The sequence below is a fragment of the Neovison vison genome, chromosome 9, assembly GCF_020171115.1.
Source record: "Neovison vison isolate M4711 chromosome 9, ASM_NN_V1, whole genome shotgun sequence".
NCBI classification, from domain to species: Eukaryota; Metazoa; Chordata; class Mammalia; order Carnivora; family Mustelidae; genus Neogale; species Neogale vison.
In genome coordinates, this window is record NC_058099.1 from 101,135,026 (window position 1) to 101,141,025 (window position 6,000).

Consider the following 6,000-nt stretch of genomic DNA (forward strand, 5'->3'; position numbering starts at 1 on the left):
GCTCCATCCCAGGACCCTGAGACCATGACCCGGGCCGAAGGCAGCTGCTTCACCCACTGAGCCACCCAGACGGTTCCACTTGTTTCTAAAGACAAAAATGTTATTATGCCCACAGCCACTCGGGGGGGTGCACGCACAGCTGACTGCGGTGTCCCCCGCCCCGGGCCGCAGGAGTAGCGGTCAGGGTGGGCAGAACCCCACTTCTCACTGTGCCAACTTCTTCCAGCCCTCGGAAAGACGCGCATCTGAACGCATGAAGGAGTGCTGGGAAGTGCGTAAACCTCGCGATTCACAGACATGATGCACAGCTAGTGTTACATTATATGTTAATAAAAAATTAAAAAAAAAAAAACAGAAATAAATAAATAAAAGCATGAAGATCCGTAAAGAACGAAAGTCCCGTTCAGCCATTTGCCATAAGAAGCACGACACCGAGGTGGCTAACCCCCCTTTAATGTCCAAAGTTGCTTAGAGCTCACGCCGCGCAGGTGGAAATTAGGGCTGACGCCTCCTGGGTCGGATCTAGGTGGGAGGGATTGCATGATATCCGGAGGCCATTATGTCCGAGTTCTAAAGCCAGAAGCAGAGAGTGTTCTGGCGTTTTAAAGTTGCGTTACACCTTCCTCCAGAGAAACTTCTGCTTCTGGCTGGAGCGATCCACTCTCCTGCCACGGCCGCCGGGTCTGCGAGGCCAGCGCCGTCCAGCAGCCTCGAGGTGGCGCGCGGCTCTCCTGCTCGGCGTCGCATCCAGGACGCGCCGTCGGCCCCTCGCCTGCCCAGCGTGCGTTGTTTTGTTTTGTTTTGTCGTTGGCCCAGGCTCAGGCCCCTTACCTTGGCTTGCTGCCGGCCTGTGCGAGCTGTCCTGACTGGCCTGTGGCCGTAATTTCCTGGATGCGACCGTAGATGCTACATTGCTTAAAAATTTCCTTTGAAATGTTGCACGGGAGCCTGTTTTCAACCTCGCCTCGCTTGCAAATCTATCCTTTGGTTCTTTCTTGCAAAGAAGTTAATGTCCCTGAACCACTGGCAAGAAAGCACTATGCTTCAGTTAACAAAAAAATAATAATAATAATTTATTTTAAATTTGTCAGAAGAGCCAGAGAATGTGACTGAGAGTGCGCAGCCGGGCCCCTGTGCCCCTTACCTGCTGCGTGGCTTCGCCTCTCAGTCGGCCGCTTCCTGTGGAAGGTCCACACCCGTGCTTGCTACCTTGAACAAAACACTGCTGTGCTAAGTTTTGCTCAACTACCTGGTCACTAAAGCATCAGAGCTTCACTCCTTCAACAAACCTTACGTGGTGATCAGGTTACAGGGAGCCTCTTGGCTGCTGGGGTGGGGGGTGGGTGGACGGTGGAGGAGCCCGGGTAGAGCAGGGAGCCTCCAGCCCCCGTCCCACATCGAGCCGTGTCTTCCCACCTTCACGGTCGCCACCTCGGTCCCAGCCATCTTCCTCTCCACGGGACCTTGTGTCAGCCTGCCGGTTCTGCAAACGGACCAGGACATCCCCGGGCTGCCCCCTGCTCTGCGGAGCTTCTCGGCCCCCATCACGCTCAGGGAGAAGCCACCCTCTAGCTGTGATCCGTGAGTGTCTACACAGCCTGCCCCCTTCCATCTCCCCAGCTCGTATCACGCCTCTCTTCTTGCTCCCAAGGCGCCAGACACACGAATCCTCCTTCAATTTGTTGACCGTGTTACACCCTTTCCTGCCTCATGGCCTTTGCCTCTGCTGTTTCCTCTGCCTGGGACATTCTACCTCGTGTTTTGGATGGCGTCCTTCTCTTTCGCTGGCTCCAGCTGGAGTATCATCCCCAGTAGGAGACAGGCGTGAGTCCGCCCGGCACCGACTCCCGTATCTCTTTCTTGGGGGACGGGTAGTGCCCCAGGTTTCCTCTGTGGAAGTGTTCCTCCCGCCCCGCATGGGGCTGACGCAGGGAAGCCACACCAGGCCCAGCAAGTAGGAGCTACGGACGTCTTTCTTTTCATTTCCCCACAGAGGGATCTTTCAGGCGTCCTCCGATGGCTGGAAATAGTGACACAGTGACCACGTGGACAGAGCACCGAGGAATAGAAGCGACCTTGTACCCAGACTGTCCGTCGCTCCCCACGTCGCCCCCACCTTCCCGTTACTGATCCCGAGTCTGCTGACAACTGCGCGGGGAATCTGAGCCCTTGGCACCGATCTGTCACTGTGGGCAAACTGTGGGCAGCCACCCCCGCTCTGTAGGACCCACTCCTCGCCCGGTCGGGTCCGTGGGCGCGGCTTCTCGCCCTTCCCGCGTCCCGCTGCGCTGACGCCCCGACCAGCCCGGTCCCCTCTTGCTGCTTCCCCGGAGTTGGAGAAAAGAAGAGAGTCCTAAGAGTCTGTCACCAGACTTCAAACGGGCCCAGCAAGCGCAGCCCGCACCGCTCAGGACAGGACCGCGGCCTTTTCCTGCGTCCCTCGGACCTCCTGCCTCGTCAGCGCCCTGCCCAGGCCCAGGAAATGACCTCATGTGCCCTCGCCCCGCAGAGAAACGAACTCCCTCCGCGGTCTGTGCTGGCTGCAGGGCTCCGCCTGTGCCCATAACCTCCTTTCTGTCTCTCCGTCCCCACGGAAGAGGTGCCCTGTCCGGTCGGAGCCGGATAATTGTCCTCTTAGGAGGCTCTGCCGCAGTCTCTCCCGTGGGGCCTCACTCTATAGCCGGGCGCCCCTCTTTCCAGCGCTGGACACTAACCACATCTCATCAGCGTCTGAACGTACGGTGACCACCCACCCCTCGTTTACTGGGGAGTGAGGGGGTTCCCTGGACTCAGAGAATTTTCAGCCACAAAAAACCAGAATGGATTTTCACCAGGTTTGTCTCCTGTATCGGGAGTGACTGCTCCCCCCGCCCCCCCGTTCCTTCATCTCCCTCCGTGACTCGTCCGTCACTCGCCGGCTCCTTAAAGCAGGGGTTTGTAATCTGGGGGTTGCTCACTCCCCGTCCCTTCAGTAGAAAAGCAACAGTCTGGTGACCCCAGGAGCACCTTCAGGCATCTGCCTGCCCTGCGCTCCCCATTCGGCAGGGCTGGGGGGACCCCGTGCCCTCCATCCCACGCACGCTGCCATCTCGTTGGAAGTGTTCCGGGCAGGGTCAGCGGTCCCCGTGCGGGCACACGTCCATCGTCTTGCCCCCTGAATGTCCGGCCACCGATGCCCAGCAGAGGCAAGCCCCGGCCGCCGCGCCCTCTTACCGTCTCGGGCCGCAGCGAGCCCTGCAGCTCGCTCGCAGGCTCCGTCCTTCTGATCACGGTGTGGCTCGGCCCTCTTCTCATTTTACACACTCACCACGGGAGCTCACCCTCTTGGCCGGCTGGACGTATCCTTTCCATGCTGGTAAACATAGGTGTGCCTGCATCACATCCCTCCCGGGGACAGGACCGGCATGTCCCATGGACGCACCCGTTGGGATGTCTCCAGGGCAACGCCCGCTCAGCTCGTCCGATCTCCTCGTCCTCCCGGTATCCGTGTCAGGTAGTGGGACCAGGACCCACCCCGTTGCACAAGCCACTGGGCATCTGTCACCCTTGATTCTTCCCTCGCCACCTACTAGGGCAGTGAGGATTCTTGCTTGCAAGCTGGGAAACCAATTCTGATTCATCTAAGTCCGGAGGATTTTACTGGAAGGGTCCTTGGTAGCTCACAGATGCTCCAGCCAGACTGCCCAGCCAACAGTCCATCTTAGCCGAGCCAGCACCGACGCCTGGTCACTGAAGGAACGGACGCTGCCTCTGGGCGCAGACACGCTACTGTGCCCTCGACGAACAATGCTCACCCGGGACCTGGGACAGCTGCTAAAATCCCAGCAGATGCCGCCATCACCAAGGTCCCGGGACGGAGCACATGTAATCCCAGCTTATTTTCATGAGTGGTTTATGACCACGAGAGAAAGACAGGGGCTGCGGGGAGGGTGAGCCGTGCGTTTGACAGACGAAATATAGTGGCTTCATGCGGGGACGCTGGGGAGTGAGGATCCGGCACGTTTTGCTTCAGGAGTGGGCAGAGTGGGCTTGTGCGTCACAGGACGGTCCATTCCTCAAGCGTAGGAATGAGGTTCTGACGTCCGGTGGCCACCAAGAATGGACGGCACCCACGGCCCCTCCCACTGACTGCTCAGCGTAAGCTCTTCACACAGCGACACTTCCTTGTTGTTTTAGGTTTTGTTTATTTATTTGCAAGAGAGAGAGAGACGGTGCGTGCACACAAGTAGGGGGCAGAGGGAGAAGGAGAGGGAGAAGCAGACTTGGCACTGAGCGGGGAGCCTGACCTGGGGCTCGATCCCTGGACCCTGAGATCCTGACCTGAGCCGAATGGAGCCCCCAGGAGCTCCTCACACACGTACACTTTTTAACGCTTAACATAATGCAACTCTTCCTCCTACAACAAAGCCCTCCTGCTACCTGCCCAGGACCTTATCTTATTGACCCTGGATCTTGCTATGGCCATTTCTGCCTTATCTCTACGATGATCACCTCTCCATATTTTCTCACATAGGGACTGTATGTCAGTCACATCTCAATAAAACTCAAAGAAAAAGAATTCTTCTTAATGGTGTAGGAGAAATTCACATGCGGTAAAATTTACCCATTTAAAGTCTACAGTTCAGTGGTCTTTGGTACATTACATTATGAATGTTTGTAATTTGGGATAAAATACATAACATGAAGTTTGGTCTTTAAACCATTTTAAATGTGCAGTTCAGTAGCAGTAATTACATTCATAACGGGTGTAGCCATCACCACTATTTCCAAAACTCGTCTCATTCCAAAGAGACTCTCTGTCGTCATAAGCAATAATGTTCTCTTCCCCACCCCGTAACCCCAGAGAACCTCGGATCTACTTTCTGTCTCTATGATTCTCCCTGTCCTGAGATTTCGTATGCGTCGCATCATGCAAATTTGTCCTTGAGTCTCGCTCACTTTTGTGTCTCGCTTAGCATAAGGTCTCCATGGTGTAGCCCGTACTGGATCTTCATTCATTCACGGCTCAATGATGTCCCTTGCGTGCGTAGCTCCCATTCGTTATGCCTCTGTCTGTTGGCGGACACGTGTCCCACCTTCGTGTCATCCTGAACACGGGCCTGCACGTGTTTGTTGGGATGCCCGCTCTCAGTTCCTTTGGGTATGTATCTAGGAGTGCAATGGCTGGTTCACGTGGTAACCCAATGTTTAGCTTTTAACCCCAGCAAAAATACAAGAAGCCTGCAGGTTGTTTTCCGTAGAGGCTGTGCCATTTTATATTCCCCCCAGGAATGTGCAAAGTTCCAATTTCTCCATGTCCTTGCCAACTCTTGTTATTTTCCATTTTTTATTGTAGCCATCCTATTAGGTGTGAGGTCATATCTCAGTGTGGTTTTGATTAACATTTCCCTGATGATTAGTAATATTCAGCATCTTTTCATGTTTAGATGCATGTGTACATCTTCTTTGAAGAATTTTTATTCAAGTCCTTTGGCCATTTAAAAAATTGAGTTATTTGTCTTATTGTTGTTGAGTTGGAAGAGTTCTTTATATTTTGTGAATAATGTACCCTTATCAGATATACAGTTTTCAAACAATTTTCTCCCTTATGTGGGTTGCTTTTTTATTCTATTGATAGTGTCCTTTAATGCACAAATATCTTTAAATGTGATGAAGGGCAAGTTGTCAGTTTTTTCATTGTTGTTACTTGTGCTTCTAGTGTTCTATCTAAGAAATCATTGGCAAATCTAGATCTTGAAGATTTACTCCTAAGCCTTCTCTTAAGAGTTTTATGATTTTAGCCATTATATTTAGAACATTGATCCATTTTGAGTTAATTTTTAATTTTGTATATGGTTTGAATTAGGTGGTCTAACTTCATTCTTCTGTGCCATGAGTTGAAAACTATTTTACCCATTAAATGCACTTGTCCCTCTTGCAAAACCTGTTCACCAGAGATGCACGAGTTTGTTTCTGAACTGTCAATTCTATCCTACTTGTCTCCTGTCTCTTCTCATGAAC